Source organism: Chiloscyllium punctatum, chromosome 10, assembly GCF_047496795.1.
Source record: "Chiloscyllium punctatum isolate Juve2018m chromosome 10, sChiPun1.3, whole genome shotgun sequence".
In the NCBI taxonomy this organism is placed as follows: Eukaryota; Metazoa; Chordata; class Chondrichthyes; order Orectolobiformes; family Hemiscylliidae; genus Chiloscyllium; species Chiloscyllium punctatum.
Window position 1 is genome coordinate 43,353,727 of NC_092748.1, and position 18,260 is coordinate 43,371,986.

Consider the following 18,260-nt stretch of genomic DNA (forward strand, 5'->3'; position numbering starts at 1 on the left):
TTTAAATATAAGAAAAAGAAGAGAGAAGTCAAACTGAACATAAGTCCCTTGTGGGGAAAGAGGCTGGGAAAATATCAATGAGGAGCCAGGAAATGGCAGAATTGAATAGATACTTTCCATCAGTTTTCACAGTATAATATGTAAGTAACATCCCCAAATTACTAAATATTCAAAGGGAACAAAAGAGGAGAGAAACCCTTAAAGATTATCATTAAAGGAAAAGTGCTTGGGAAGCTAAGTTGGCTAAAGATTGATATTTCACATGAACCTGATGAGATGCATCCTCAGATATTAAAGCAAGTGGCTATAGAGTTAATGGATGCACTGGCAGTAAACCTCCAAGAATCCTTAAATTATGTAAAAATCCCAGAGGTTTTGAAAACTACCAATGTAACAATTTTATTTAAAAAGTGAAGCAGACAAAAAACAGATAACTGTAGGCCAAATAGCTTACTGTCTTTTATTAGGAAAATGTTAGAATCTATTAAAAGGAATGTAACAGCAGAGCTTTTATGAAGATATTATATGATCGAGCAAAACCTGAATATCTTCATGAATGGGACACATTGACTACAATTCTTTGAGGAGGTAAAAGCAGGATAGATAAAAAAAGAAAAAGTGGAAGTAACATATTTGGATTTTCAGAAGCCATTAAATAAGATACAATAGAGTCATAGCATTGTATATCATGGAAACAGATCTTTAGTCCAACTTATCCATGCTGACCAGATATCTTCAACAGATCTAGTTCCTTTTGCCAGCCTTTGGCCCATATCACTCTAAACCCTTCTTATTTACATGTCCATCCAACTGCCTTTTAAATGTTGCAAATGTACTTACCTCTATCACATCATCTAGCAGCTTGTTCCATACATGCACCATTCTCTACATTAAAAAGTTACCCCTCAGATCACTTTTAAATTAAGATGTAAGAAAGCAATGCCAGCACGGTAGGTAGTGTTCAGGCTCCTGGTGTCATCTGCAAACCCAAATCATTTATATAAATGATGAAAAGGAATGGACCCAGCACCAATCCTTGCAGTACACTGCTGGTCACAGGCCGCCAATCTGAAAGGCAATTCTCTACCATCACCCTCTGTTTTCTGCCTTCAAACCAATTTTGTATCCAAGGGGAAAGTAGGAGAGTGGAATGGATGATTATCACATCAGCCATGATCTCATTGAATGGCAGAGCAGATTTGATGGCCTGAATTGCCTCCTTTTGCTCCTATGTCCTATGGTCTTCTGGTTTAGATGGAATTGAACTACAGCTAGACCAACCACAATGTAACTGAAAGGCAGAAAGAACTTGAGGATTGAATGACCTTCACTGTTCCTATATTCTTTGGATGAATGCTATAAAATATATCACTCAACATCCTACATTGACCAGTCTAACTGGTATTGTTAGAAGGAGCATAATGTTATACTGACAAGTTTTAACAACATAGAAAGATGGCAACTGCTGGTTGATCACAAAGCAATGATAATCTCGTGGAGTTCTTATGATTGATTGCCTCATCCTCCCAATGAAGTAGTTGGAAACAAAAATAAATAAATTGCTGGGGGAAAGTAAAAATAGTTGTGATAAATAGATTCCCTAGATTATAAAAAGTGCAGTTAGATGAAAGAAACACCTTAACTGCAGAGTGTATCAACTCTGCAACATTGCTGTGTGGATCATTACATAAATTGTAATTAGAAGTATATAATTATATAGGTCCTTTCATGTGCTCATGGTTCCTTTGATGTTGTATAGGCAATTAATTATTGTTGAAGTTGTTATGTTTTAGATAAATGTGCCAGATAGTTCTCACAAGATTTAAGAAAATCTAGTTATGAGACAAGCAACTGGAAAATTGAATATTAGTCGTATTTTTTAAAGTATCCATTTCATTCGTGAAAGAATGCAAAGCTGTACATATTGAGACGAGGTCAGGGAGTATGGAAGTGTTTTAAAAAAGATTATTTGGGTTGTAAAAAGAAATTTGGCATTACATTCTCGAGATAGATGGGTTCAATAAAGTTAGTAATATTATTTTAATTGATGGTATTTATTCATTAGAGCAATGCAGGTGGATGACATTTAGATCTGGATATTACTTTATAAAGTTTCCACAAGCTTTAGCTTATTAGTATCCTGTAGTAACACTGAGATATGGTTGGAGAATGATTCATCAATCACTGTTCTATTTTTGCATTTCTCTATCTGCTTAAATGACCTAAAGCGGCATAACCATCTGTTGTCAGGGCCATGGTTTGATGTCTTTACATATGAGTAACTCAGTTTTGTTTGAATACTAAAATCGTAAAATAAGTTATCTCCTTTGAAATATATGGATGAAATAACAGTTATTGCTTATGCTGAACAGCCAAATGTCCAGCGGGTTAAACATTTACAAGATTTAGATAAGTCCAGCCTGGGAATGTAACTCCTACAACGTTAAGCATTTCGAAGGCCACTTGGATTGTTCAATTGATAAGTTAAGAGGCATTTATTAATCGTGTTGCTTTGTGAAGAGTGATATTTCAAAGGATTTGCAGTAAATTAAACTGAATCTGTTTATGACTAATGGCATGTACTAAATATCAGATTGGGCTAGAGTTTCCATTTGCTGATTTGAGTAATAGCTTCACAATTCCGGTGGAATTGTCTGATTTTTAAAACAAAAATCCTCCTTAGGATGTGGACTTCAGTGGCTGAGCCAGCATTTTTTGCCCAAGTATGGTTCCCTTGAGAGACTGATGGTAAGTTTTGTTCAAGAACAGCTTCAGTCCATTTGGTGCAGTAGGAGAAAAATACTGTAAGGGAGGGAGTTCTACGATTTTGACGCAATGACACTGAAGGAAGGTCAGTGTATTTCCAAGGACAATGTGGCAGAATGGAGAGCCATGCACAGATGGTGATGTATCCATGTATCTGCTGCCATGTCCTTCTAGATAGTAATGGTCATGGATTTTGAAGGTGCTGTCAAAGAAGCCTTGTGTTTAGTACGCACTATTGCGACTTAGTGTCGGTGGTGGAGGCAGTGAATATTTGAGGATGTGTTGTCAATCAAGCAGTCCTGACACTTGGAAAGCTTCTGGAGATGAAGCCCCTGCTCACTCTCACACAGATAATGAGCTGCTCTACTCAGCCATGAGTAGCATGGTATTATGCAGAGAAAGATGGGAAACATCAAGCAGAGATGTTAGAGGTCATCTACAGGCTAGAGGGCAACCAAGAGAAATCCACCTAATTCTGTATACTGCTGTGACTTTGGCATGTGAGTGTTTGTCTGCCTTCTGAGAAAAAGTGGCAGCTACCTTGCAGACCTTGGACCATCAGAAAACAATATGCCTATTTCATATGTGCTTGTCCCTGGACTCTCCATTGCAGTGGTCGCAGACTAGAATATGAAGCAGATCAATCCACTCACTTCCCGAGGTTTTTTCTATCTCAAAGAGTCAGGGAAATGCTATTGTGGGGGAGGATTGCTCGCCAATACTCTGCAGATTCATCTCAGGGCAATCTAGAAGTGCCCACCCTTTCCATCTCTTGTAGAGTTGCAAGAAGGATCCAACTTTTTTACAGACAGATTTGAAAGGTTAAATAAGTGGACAAATAGTTGGCAAATGGTGTATAATATGGGAAAGTGTGAGGTTTTATTTGGAAGGGGGAACAAAATAACAGAATATTATTTAAATGGAGAAAAACTGGAGAAAGCTGCAACACAAAAGGGTTTGGGGTGCCAGTACACAGAGCACAGAAAGCTAGCACACAGGTACAGCAAGTAAACAGGAAGGCTAATGGCATGTTGGCTCATATTTCAAGGGGCTTAGAATATAAGTGTATGGAAGTCTTACTACTGTTGTAAAAGGTGCTGGTGAGATCACATCTGGAGTATGGTGAGCAGTTTTGGTCCCTATATTTTTAAAAAAGGTATTATTTCATTGTAGACAGTTCAGAGAGGGTTCATTAGGATGAGCTGAAAATGTGCTGCTGGAAAAGCGCAGCAGGTCAGGCAGCATCCAAGGAACAGGAGAATCGACGTTTCGGGCATCGGATGAGCCCTGGCTTGGAAATATTGTTTAATGAGCAAATATTAAACAGGTTGGAACTGTTAGAAGAATGAGAGGAGATCTCGTTGGAGTATATAGGATTCTTAGGGGTCTTGACAAGGTAAATGCTGAGAGGATGTTTCTCTCATGAGGGAGCCTGAGACCTCAGGGCATTGTATCAGAAGTAAGGGGCACTGATTTAAGACTGAGATGAAGAGACATATCTTCTCTTGGAGGGTTGAGAGTCTTTTTAACTCCTTGCCATGGAAAACTGTGGGGCCTGAGTCATTGTGTACACTTAAGGCAGAGATAGACAGATTCTTGTTCAGTCGGGCCATCAAGGATTATGTGGAAAGGATGTGAAGAATGTCAGATCGGCCATGATTTTACTGAATGGTGTAACAAACTCAAGGTGCCAAATGACTAAATCCTGTTCCTATTTCTGACTGTCGATGGTGTTGTGCCAGAGGCTCTAAGTCTCAAGTCCCCAGAGGACACCAGCCAAAGTCAGCACAAGAGGTTAGTAGTCAGTAGGCTGCCTCCACCTCAACTGTGAATGTCATAGACCATAAGAACATATGAATTATGAGCATCGGTACACCGTTCAGTTCTACTTTTCAAACCTAAGACCCTATTTAACAAGATCATGGCTGATCCGTCCCTGGCTTCAATTACTTTTTTGTGCCAGCTCTTTACAACTCTCAACTCATTGATATTTCACACATCTATCTAGTTTCTTTTTGATTACTGTCGGTGATCTAACCTCCACAACTCTCTGAGTTAAAGAATTCCAGACATCCACTACCCTCTGAGAGAAGACATTCCTTTGCATCTCACTTTAAATGATTGTCCCCTTGTTCTGAAACCAAGTTGCCACATTCTGCTCGGGGAAACATCTCGAAATCTACGCTAAGAATCTTGTTTAAGAAGATCCCCTCTCATTCTTGTAAACTCTTAATGAACAAAGGCCGTGCCTGTTTAACCATTCTTGATAAGCCAAACCCTTCATCTCAGGATTCAACCTATTGAATCTATAGGCAGAACTCTACACAGTTCCCCAGGTGCAGTTTTATCAGCACTATGTGGAAGTGTACCAAACTTTCCCTGTTTTAAAATCCAATCTGTCAACAGTAAGGGCCAGAATTCCATTTTTCCTTTTGAATTACTTGTTGGGGTAGCACATACATGAGGTTGTAGGCCAAGAAAGAGGATTTTCTTTCGGGTTCATTCAATGTTCATTCAATGCATATAATCTTCACTACTGTAAACATATTGTGAGTTGCATTACTTATAAGTTTGTTGGAGTCTCAGTACATCAACGGATCTTGACATGCATTGCTATAGTAAAAGGAATGGAAATTTCTCCCACCAGAATGCAATATTGATATTCCTTTGACAGATTGCTATTGTCTCAGATTATCAGTAATATCTGTGTCTAATGTTGTTCTCACGACCAGGGGAGGGGCAGTCCAATTAATCTGGGATTGTGCAGCCAATGCTCACATGACTGATTTCAGGGACAGTGGCATTGTCAGATGAGATGAGATTGGAGAAAATTGGTCAATGATTGATATATTACAGAGAATAAGCAGACAATCCATGTAAGGAACATAAAAAAATGTGATGGTGCTCTAGCGGGTGGATAAAGGAAAGATCTTTCCCCTCACTGGGTGTCTCCAGAACCTGACAAAAATATTCTCAAAATATGTTATATTTCCAGGTCTGAATTGTGAGTGCCTTGAAGGGAAACTAGCAGATAGTGGTGTTCCCATGTATCTGCTGCTTTTGTCCTTCTACATGGAAGTGGTTGTTGGATTGGAAGGAGTAGTGTAAGAATCTTTGATGACTTTCTGCTGTGCATCTTGTAGAAAGAACATACTGATGCTACTCAGTGTTATTGATGGAGGGATTTGAAGCTTCTGAATGTGGTACCAATCAGTGGCCTGCTTTGTCCTGGATGGTGTCAAGGTTTTTCAGTGTTGTAGGAGCTGTACTGATGCAGGCAAGTGAAAAATATTCCATCATACTCCTGACTTGTACCTTGTAGATGATGGACATTCTTTGGGGAGTCAGTAGGTGAGTTACTTGCTGCAGTATTCCTAGCCTCTGACCTGCTCTTGTAGCCACTGTGTTCACATGGCTGAGTTTTTAGTCAATGGCAACCCCAGGATGTCAATCATGGGGGATTCAGCGATGATAATGCCATTGAATGTCAAGGACTGGTGGTTAGATTGTCTCTTATTGAAGATGGTCATTGCCTCACATTTGTGCAGCGCAAATGTTACTTGCCACCTGTCAGCCCAAACCTAGATATTGCCCAGATCCTGTTGCATTTGAACATGGACTGCTTCAGTATCTGAGGAGTCATGAATGGTGCTGAACATTATGCAACCATCAGTAAACATCCCAACTTCTGACCTTATGGTGGAGGAAAGGTCATTGATGAAGCAGCTCAAGATAGTTGAACGTAGGACTGTACCCTGAGGAACTCCTGCAGCGATGTCCTGGAGCTGAGATAACTGACCTGCAACAATGACGACTGGCCTATCTGTCAGTTATGGCTCCAATCAGTGCAGAGTTTGCCCCATGATTCCCATTTTTGCTCAGGTTCCTTGATGCCACATTCAGTTAAATGTAGCCTTGATGTCAAGGACTGTTACTCTCACCTCACCCATGGAATTCAGCTCTTTTGTCCATGTTTGAACCAAAGCTGTAATGAGGTCAGGAGCTGAGTGACACTGGTGGAACCCAAACTGTGCATCACTACGCAGGTTATTGTTGACTAGGTGCTACTTGACAGCACTGTTGATGATACCTTCCACCACTTGACTGATGATTGAGAGTAGACTAATTGGATGCCAACTGGTTGGGTTGAGTTTGTCCGGTTTTCTGTGTACAACAATTTTCCATATTATCAGGTGTTGTAACTACACTGGAGAAGCTTGGCTAGGGGAGCAGCAAGTTCTAGAGCACAAGCCTTAAGTACTAGGGCTGAATGTCATCAGGGCCAATAGTCTTTGCAGTATTCAGTGCCCCCAACTGTTTCTGAATTGGCTGAAGACTGGTACCTCTGATGCTGCGGACCAATGGAGGTGAGTGAGATGGATCATCTGGCTGGCACTTCTAGCTGTGGATGATCTACTTTCACTAGGTGTCTGGATATCTTTATGTCTTAGAGAAAGTGTATAAGGGTAATTTTTTCAAAAGCTGCTATTGTTCTGTACCAATCCCCTCCCTCTGGCCCTATCAAGACCTCGCTCCCAGTATATAGGTATTAGCAACTGTGTCCCAGTACAACATACTGTTGAAATGTTCTCATCTCCCAACACATTTCACTGCAGTGGCTTCTTCTAATATCTTTAACATACATAATAACTCCTTCAAGGAAGATCTTAGTGTTAGTCTGAACCATTCAATTGACATAAATTGCTTAAACAGATGTTAGCTGAAGCTAAAATGTGCCTTACAAGCACCATCTTTACTGCATGGTTTTATGACTTGAATAAATTTTGTGAGGTGTGATAAAATGAAGCTGTTCTCCACGGAGGAGCATGATAAAGTTTCAGACCACTTGCCTATCTTGTTAAATAGCTCTGTCTGATTGAAAAAAAAATATGATATGGAGTAGGCTATTGGCAGGATGTGATATGTAGTCAGTTTTATGTTAATATAACTTGAAAGGCCAGCCACACGTATACAATATTTTTATTTTGAAACAAAGTGATTCTGCATAATAAACAATTCCTTTAAGATTAAATTAAAAATAATAGTCACACCATTTTTCCCAGACAGTAGGAAGTGGTAAATGGAAAATTCCACAGAGATTTGCCTTATTAATCTTTCACCTATACATTTCCTGACCAGATTAGTTGGTGCTTTTCCATTTTGCCTGTACTTTGTAAATGGAAAACTACTAAACCATGACATATTTGAAGCCAACAACTGTAACTATGTACATAAACTTGGGTGGGATGACACTTAGCCAAGAGAAAATGGATTGAGCTTTATTCCAGGTAGAAAAACATATTCCACACAACAATCTGTGCACCAGATGCATTTTCCATTGAATATTTCCAACTTCTTCTGCTTTGCTTTCAGATTTCCAGTATCTAAACTATTTTGCTTTTGTATTTTCTGGCCCCAGCTGGAATCGAAAAGATTGTGCAATTTGCACATTGCTTGTTCTTAGGAAGAAAAGCTTATACTTTTTTATTCTTTGGGAAGAAGCATGGAACTAACATGGATTTGGAATTACATGTGATTGAATTTCAGATTACTGTTAAAATTCCCTTCCCCTTTGATAATAATCCAAGGTCATAATACCTTATCACCTTACAGCACTTTTTGGAACAAAGCTCAAGAGCATCTGTTCAGCTGCAGCTGCTGTTTCCCTGCCTTTCCCCTTGATGATTGAACGAAGTGTATGTTAAGATTCTCCCTGCCTTAGCCCTTAATTCATCACTGTCTCTAATTTCTTTCCTCTCTCCTCTCAAAGCATTTGTAGAGTCATAGAGTCATTCAGATGTACAGCATGGAAACAGACCCTTCGATCCAACCTGTCCATGCTGACCAGATATCCCAACCCAATCTCGTTCCACCTCCCAGCCCCCGGCCTAAATCCCTCCAAACCCCTCTTAAATGTTGAAATTGTACCAGCCTCCACCACTTCCTCTGGCAGCTCATTCCACCCTCTGTGTGAAAAAGTTGCCTCTTTTATATCTTTCCTCTTTCACCCTAAACCTATGCTCTCTAATTCTGGACTCCCCGACCCTAGGGAAAAGACTTTGCCTGTTTACCCTATCCATGCCCTTCATAATTTTATAAACCTCGATAAGGTCACCCCTCAGCCTCTGACATTCCATGGAAAACGGCCCCAGCCTGTTCAGCCTCTTCCTATAGCTCAAAAGAAGTAAGATCCATTTCTTCCTATCTTTCACCACTGTTCCATCTGCTGTCTCCTACACTCCTACATTGTTACTTCTGCCTCCTACCCTCTGATGCAGTTACTTCTGGTGTCTTCTTCACACTATCACTGTTATCTCTGGTATATTCTATCTTCCAGCACTGTTGCTGGAGTGCAGGAGAGTCCACTAATGTTAGTAGTGCTCTAAAGTCACGATTCCTGTGCTTGAAAAGGTCCCAGCCTACCTCAGATTAACCTGAAAGGGAAAAGTGTCTCAAATCTTAGAGCAGCAGGTTTGCATTGATTGCTGAGAACTAAAAAAATGTTGCAGCATAGTGCATTTAATTAAGGTTCTAAAGGAGCTTCACTGGACTGAAATGTTAACTCTGCTTTCTCTCTACAGATGTTGCCAAACCTTACTTAGCTATGCTATTTAACTCTGTGATCTGCCTGTATTTTTGCAAGACAAAGTTTTTCACTGTGCCCTGGTACACATGACAATAAATTCAATTCAATTTAATTCAAATCTGCTGAGTTCCTCCAGCAATTTCTGTTGTTATTTCAGATCTTCAGCATCTATATTCTTTTGTTTTATTGTATTCCTTCATCAAGACCTTATATCTATAAAGAAAATATGAAACATTTAGTACATAATTATATATATTAATGTAATGTTAAATAATATGCAAGGATATGGGGGAAAGTAGGAGATTGGCAATAAGTAATAATGAACTTTTGAAAAGCAAGTTCAGACACAATGAGCTGAATAGCCTCTTTCTGCACTGTTATACTTCTGTGATTCTATTACTGGTATCAGGAGATGGGAGTTTAAAGGAAATAAGGATAATGAATTTAAAACTACATCTGCAGTTTGTCCATCCACCTTCTGACAGATTAAAATTCCTACGAAATGATATAAGAGTGAGGATGAGTATATTAAACTTATCAAAGAGATCAGCAATAGATGTAGTTTTTTTTTTAGAAAGGGGGATACTATATGCCTGTAATGATATGCCCATAAGCACCAGACTTTAATAAAGTTATGGTAATAAATTTGAAGTTATGGAACAAGGAAAAAAAATAATAATTTGATCTTTGTAGACGAGGCATATTAGTCAGTCTACAATACATACAGTAAAGAGACAAGAACAATAGTGAACAAAGTAATGGAGAAATGAGTAGAGATCAAACTAGGACAACAACTAAATTCCTAAATGACATAAAGCAACAATTTGCTAATGATGATTTTAGGGGCATGAAAGAAGCATTACATTATGATAATGAACTTTGTCAATGGGAAGATCCTTTAGTATTGAAGTCTATGAAAAGAATTACACAGTAATAGGTGAGAGGTTTCATAAAATCCTAGCTGGCCAATCAAATTGTGTATTAACAATGCCTCGGGAGGGTGAGTCCAAATGAAGAACACACAGTGATTGGTTTGATGCTACATGCTAGATCAATTGTTTTGTTCGGGAGAAATTCAGAAATTCCTTTGGTTAGTCATGATCATTCCCTTGCTTGGATCCAGATTGACACAAGTCAAGAGTATAGTGAAATACTCTCTATCTGCCTGAATGAATGAAACTGCAATGATACTTGGGAAGCTTGACATCATCCAAGAAATAGGAAGTCACTTGATTGGAACCCCATCTGCCTCCTTAAATATTCACTTTCTCCACAGGTCACACAGTGACAGCAGTGTGTACTATCCTCAAGTACACTGCAGCAATTCACCAAGGCTCACTTCAATACACCTTGCAAGCTCACAACCGCTATCACTTGGAAAGGTAAGGGCAGCAGATACAGAGAGACACAATTATGATCGAGCTGATATTACTGTGGAAGAGGTCAGATTCCAGAAAGAATCCAGCATAATGGACAGTTTTTTAAAAAAAACACTTAATGTGGCTTTGTTTTACTGAAACATTAACATTCTAGGCTGAATATTTAGTTTTAGTAATAAAACAGAAGTTTTCTCAAAAGAAAAAAAAACTAAAATAACCAAACTAAATACCTAAAGGTTTTCAAACACCTAGCAAAACAAATTTCCTCTGTTACCTAATATCATCGCTTTACATTAACCAAAATCCAAAGAAATTATCTTTCCCTCTCATCTGACATTAATCAGGTCTTCTCTGCATTGATTTCAGGAGAATCAAATTGTTTATTTTTTCCAAAAAAACTTGGTTATCCTAGCTTCTGATAAACTAATGGTTTACATTTATCTTCTCTGTCATAAAATCCTGTAATATCAACAAGCTTCTATTAACACTCCAGGAGGCCTTCAGACATCTGCTCTCTGATTTAAAATTATAGCACCAAAAAATTTATCTGGTTAGTTATAAACCCTTCACACAACTGGACCAACCATCTGCCACTAGTTTAAAATCCAAACACTAAAACAAAATCTATAAAATGTGCATATAATATATATATATTAATCTCAAACCTTTCAATTCAACAGCACAGCCTACACTTTCACTTCCAAGTCACATGCCAACCTGATTTGGGATTTTAATGCAGCTCCTTCACTTGTTAAAGTCCTGGAACTTCTTTCTACCAGCACTATGACTACACCAGATGTGTTGCCATGGCTCAAGACACAGCTCATCACCAATTTCTCAAGAACAGTCAGATTGGAGATCTGAATTAAAAACAGAAAGTACTGCAGAAACTCAATAGGTCTGGCAACATCCATGAAGAGCAAAACAGAGATAATATTTCAAATCTTCTGTGGAAATAATCCAATCCATCATTTGCAGACTATGAAAATATTTTAGTGAAAGAGTCAATGTTAAGTTACAAATATGATACCAAAAATAAATAAAAACGAGTTCTACTTGTTCTCAATTGTGGTAACATTTGTCATAAAGTAAGCTACTGCTCAATTTTTTGTGGTCAATGATACAGTGAAGGTATTGTAGGAGCACATACCATTAGAAAACCATTTTGTCGTGCTAACAATATCCTTCAGCTGCATGTGCATACAGATATATCATAACCTCAGGCTGTCCCAAAGGCACTGGGCAGCCATAAAATACATCTGAAGTGAAGGTACAGTTGTAAAGTAAGAAACATAGCAGTCAATATGCACAGAGAAAGGCTCCAAAGCAGTTGTAAGCAAGATGATCAGCTAACTCACTTCACTAATGTTATGGGAGATAAAAATGAGCAAGACTGTAGGAAGAACTTTTAACCTTTCTTCCAGCAGTGCAATGGGATCTTATACTTCTACCCATAAGGGAAGACAGGACCTTGACCTAAGGTCTCATCTAAGAGCAGCGGTGTGGCATTATCTCAATACTGGAGCATGACACGTAAGCTTTCATTACATCTAAATAGTTCAGTATTGCAGCTGTGATCATAGATATTACTTATGAATAAGCAGGAGTGACAGGCATTGCATACATTATTTATATTTTGCACCTCATATATGTTCCAGAAAATTGCAATGAGCTGAAAACAATCCTTAAATACACAACAAATCCTTAAATATATAATATAAAGTCAATTTCCACACTTAATGCAACTAATAGAATAATTCTCCAACTGAGGTTGATTGCTCCTTACTCCTTACAAATGCTTCAATTCTTTGAAATAAATGGCATCCCCTCTTGCTGAAGGAAGGTGATCTGGTTCAATCATGTATTCAATGGTGCTGTTCTTGGCCTCCAACTCGGGAATCGATTTCATTGTTTCTACCCCCCAGATGGAAACCTGTAGCTGCACGTAAGTCTTCTTTGTCATGGGAATTTATTGCATTTGTTTAACAATATGCTGAAGAGATAGAGGAAACACAAGACATGCATCTTACTGTTTTAGTTAACAAGCTTTGAATAGTTCATTTGGGAGGTCAAAAACGTGAGGTTGATTAGTTATTGCGTAGCTGTTTGATGATGTTATAAATCAAACACTGAATATAATAGATTAGACTAAAAGAGACTATCAACCCTTCACACCTATGCCATATCTTTGGCAATATAAACTTATTGCCACTGTCCTTTCCTTGTAGTTCCATAATTTATGTTCCCTCTCCAAGCATTTATCCAAGTCTTTTTCAAATTTTTTCAGTGATTCTGCCCTTACAAACTGTACATTACAGACCAAAACTGTATACACACAAGAAAAAGTTTCTTCATGGAGAACACATTTTCAAAAGTTTCTTCATGTCATCTTTGGGTTTTCTGCCAATCAGCTTAATTTTAAATCATCTGGTTTCTTACCTTTCGACTGCTGGAAATGTTAGATTGCATCTTAAATGCTCCCACTGATTGTATATTGGGCAGGGGGTGGGTGTCCTAAAGATTGGATGTCAGTCTAGCACCTTCCCTCCCATCCCTGAGCTGACTCCTATAATACAGAGGATGGTGAACACCAAAATCAGTTGCCCTTCTGTCAATAAATAATTAAAGTTCAATTGCAATTGTTTAAAATCAACTAGGCAGAAGTGAGGACTGCAGATGTTGGAAACCAAAATTTAGATTAGAATGGTGCTGGAAAAGCACAGCAGGTCAGGCAGCATCCGAGGAACAGGAAAATCGATGTTTTGGGCAAAAGCCTTTCATCCCGAAACGTTGACCTTCCTGCTCCTCGGACGCTGCCTGACCTGCTGTGCTTTTCCAGCACCACTCTAATCTAAAAACTGCAATTGTTTACAGCTCACTTGAGTATAATATCCTGTTCATATCATAATACAGGTGACACAGACAGTCAGGCAGGAGTGGGATTCGTTGCTTAAAACACTGGGAAGGAGGGACCGGGGGAAGTGTCATCATTGGAGAGTGCTCCATGCCAACGCCTCAAGAAGATAGCATCTCCTTTCCTTCCTGTTTACACTTGCTTTAAAACCTGTTACACTGCCCCTCTGACAAAATAGGAACTAGCCCAAAGCCTCCAAAGATTCCTAGATTTGAGATCCGCTGGGTCAGATTTGAGGGTCTTGTCACTGGTCAACTGGCTGGTTGCAGTCTTAGGTTCCGCATGTGATTGAGGTTAGTCATTCCTAGTATCAAGGCCTTGGCATCCTTCCTAAAGTGTAGCACATGGAATTGAGTATGTATTCTCTAGCTGAGCCCCAACCAATGCTGGATAAAGGTTCAGCACACCTTCCATGCTACTGTGCTCCAGTCTTCTGTGAATAAAGTTATTTTACTTAAAAAAACACAGCTTTCTCAACTTATCCTGTCACTTCAATGATTTGTACATTTTACCCCACTTGGTTCAGTTTCTGTACTCTATTTATAATTGTAACATTTTGTTCATATTGTCTCTCCTCTCTCTTTGTACCAGCATGGATTATTTGACATTTCCCTACATTAATCTGATTTATATTTGCCATTTCTCCATGATTTTATGAAAGCTGGGATTTTTGCCAGCATAGTTAGCAAGCCATAACTTTTTAAAAAATGGTTTACACCTTCTTGGAATTTGACTCGATTTTTCTTAGTTTAACAGATGAAATGCCAAATAATATACAGTACAACATTTCCATTATTGTATGAATTAGATCAAGAAAAGCAAATTTACAGCATATGGGCATAAATGTGCATATTTTAAAATTAAAGATTGCCCAGTTTAATAAAACAAGCATGCAATGAATGTGCCCCCACGAGGAAATGGTGAGAAAAGTGCTCTACTGTTTTGTAAATGCAGAGGACACCTAATCACGGAATCAGACCATTCAGCCCATTGTCCCTGCACCAGTCATCCAACCTAATATTTCCCTATCTGTCTTGTTATCACCTTTTTTTAACAATGCCCCTGTGAAACACAGTGGGACATTTTGTTATGTTAAAATTATTATGTAAATATGAATCACTGCTGTTTTGTTCAAAAATATGAAGCTGCACAATCAAAAAATTGATCTGAAGGGAAATGTGCTGTAATCTATAATAATTTTAATAGGCCGCTATCATGTTTGTGATAATTAAAAGGAACATGAATTGTAACTTAGAGAAGGGGTAATGTGTATTCCTGTTGGTACAATGCAGTCGCTATATTAAAACAGAAGGTGGAATCTTCCCAGATACTCAGTGAAATCGGCACCGCTGAGAAAGTTGGGAATATCACGTGAGACAGGCAGTGAGGAGTTTCTTGAGGTTGAGAACAAAATGCCCAACTTTCCAAGAGTGTTGAACATCAAGATGAGCTAGTAAGCAGTGTGAGACTTATTTGCATGTATTTGTATACATTACATCTTATTACTGTTTAAACTCACCTCATTTATGTGCCATTTCCCATTTTCTGACCCACTGGATAAAAACTGCAAAGTGACAATTTCCAGTCTGAGAGCCAGAGTGGGTATCTGGCTATTCCAGCTTGCTACTTACCCCTTTGAACCTCCATCTTGGACACTAGGCACATCTTAGGGGCATCCTCCATGGACAGTACCTACACATAACTCCCTGCCCACAGATGTTGGAGTCTGACACTTACTGGCCTTACCATATTCTCAGAGCACTTCTCTGAACCCACTTAAAATACTGTTCTGCACTTCAGTGCACACCTATCATTGGAATACTGCACCTGGGACACTGTGTGCAGACAGGTACCTGCTCATGGATTATACCAGGATGCATCTCAGGATTCATCACTTTCTCTCTTAATGTTCACTCATTTTGTACCTGCATTATTACTCATTGCGAGCTACTCACCAGACTTGGAGATAAATCGTCATTCCTTCCAGCAACATATGTGGCAACATACTGCATGTGCAGCAACCAATGGTCAGTTGAAAGATAAAGTGATGTTCTCAATTGAGAAACACTGAAGTAAAAGAACTGAGCATGATTGGAACATTGCGGCATATCAAGGATCGAGAAGTCAGAGTGGGACCAAGGTAGTGGGTTTAATTGGCAACAAACCACAGAACTCAGGATCATGCTTGCAGACTGAATGGAAATGTTTGCAAATTGATCACTCCACCTGCATTTGGTCTCCCCATTACCCATCAGCAGTAAATACAGTGTACTCATTTAAAAAGATACACACAAATTGCTTTTCTAATTTGATGGGAACGTTTGGAACCTTGCATGATGGGAAACAAGAAGGCAAAATAGAAGGTGATGAATCTCATACCTAAATGGCAAGGGGCTAAAGAAGTAGAGGCACTGTTAGAGCTGAAGTAGGATGGACTAAAGTATTGCAGAGGGATTGATCCCTTCAGCACACTGAAAAGGGAGAGGAAGATTATTTCCTGATGGCAAGATGCTGGAGGTAATGGACCCACTGAATACAAAGGCTGGTGGAGTAGAAGATAAGGACAAGAGAAATCCTATTGTGATTCAAGGTGGAAGTGGACCGGGTTGGAGAAGTACATAATTTAGAATGATCATGGTCAAACGTCCCACCAACCAATTATGCATCACTCTTCACTCCATTCCAACTCTCACATTAACCCTGCCATCAGCACCATCCACTGCACACCACTTCTAACCACTGGGTGGAATTTCTTCTCTCTCTCTGTCTTTCAGTACAACTAGAATGACTTCCACCAGCACAGCAAAATGCCTAGATACACCAAACCTTCATCCACAAGCTTTAAAGATGACAATACATGGATCTCAGATTTTAAAAAATCAACAAGGTTGTCTCCTGCGCCTCCAGCAGCATAGATACAGGCACCTCAGTGGGAATGTTAGACTTAGTGAGTTTGGGAGTAGAGTCTGGTGAGTACCTCAGTATGACAGCTCCTCTGCTGCTTGAGGAAGATATGTCCTGAGTCATTGACACTTAGAGGAACGCCAGAAGTCAGGCACCTGCTCAGGCCCAGACAGGAGAACAACACGTGGTGTCAGCAGTTTATTTTGCAATTTTTGTAAAACAAATTTCACCTTAAACTTGGTTGTTTTTCTCTCTGAATGACATGTTACAGCATAAAGCCTCACCTCTTAGCCAGAGACAATGTTTCATGGATGGAGGTTTAATGCCGAGAGCTTGCCACATCATGCAGAAGCAAGAGGAACAAGGTATATGCATGGCATTGGGTCATGTTGACACCTTTGCCCCTTCTCGTACAACATCACTGTTTTTTCATGACCTTTTTATCAAAACGTTTAGATGTAACTATGTTGCTCAGTGATAGCTGGCACACAGAGGTGCAGCAGTCAGGGAGTTTGGGGGAATACATTCTTGAAGGGTCAGGGAATGGGGACCGCACAGGTTAGGGTCCCATATAGTGCACTGGTCTGCGCGAAATGTTCTTTCCCTTAAAAGCTCGAACATCTCAGGATCCTGCAGAGCTCTCATCCACGGGTCAAGTTATTTAATCCCCACCCCCAACTTCTTGCTGAGCACTTTGGATTTGCAGCACAGTGGAAGAGAGCAGGGAGCACTGTTTTGCCAATGACATTCAGAGTCCATGTTAATAGGTTGGTGAGACCTTGATCATCCAGAACCTCTTCCTGGTAGCCCTTCCATTAACGCTAAAGGCTTCACAACTTGCCAGGTGTCCACTCAACCCATTTATACATTCAGGCTTCTCTCTGCCTTTTCCATTGAGACCCTGGCATCTCACCATCTCAATTGTAGTTATTCACTGCCCACCTTCGAAGCCAGGGCAACCACCCTTCCTGCATGATCCCCTTTCCATCTATGATTTACAGGAACCCTTCCCCCATTTATCAGATAGTTTTGCCTCCCTACACAATTGTCATGCCCATTTCACACAGCCTCAGTCCCCAATCTTTAAAAACAAACTTTCAGTGTTTCATATCCATGGCAGTGACCTGTTCTCCTTCTATGGTGACTGTAACGAGGTCAGCTAGTTGGACTTAATAGAGTATGAGTTCCCTGATTGGGACTGTAGCCTGGCCCAATCAAGGACAGGTATAAACAGGAGTGTCAGAGTATCTGTTCCCTCTGAGAGCTGGCTCGGAGCGAGCTGATCAGTGTCAAGGACTCTCCACGTGTAAATAGAGGATGCCTTGGTGATGGGATACTGGCCTCTGTCAAGTTATTTCACCCCGACCCACTTTCCCTTTAGTTTCTATAGACAGGTGCGATGATCTGACCTTGTCCCATGTCCTTTGGTGATCCAACTGGACAGTTTAGGATGAGAAGTGACCAAAACACTGACTTGTGGCTTCTCATTTTCTAGAATGCATCAGCTGTAACTCCCTGAATGGTTGCTAAGGAGCCACAGAATTGAACTTGACCCACTCCCCAAAGTACAGAGGCACATTGGCTGAATGCTTGACCTTGGTAAATGCCCTAGACTGGTATGGGTGTGGTTGCCTTTGACTTAGTGTGCCAGGCATCCCTGGCTGATAGGTGCTGCCATGGATTTGAGTGAGGACTACTCCCTTAAACTGTA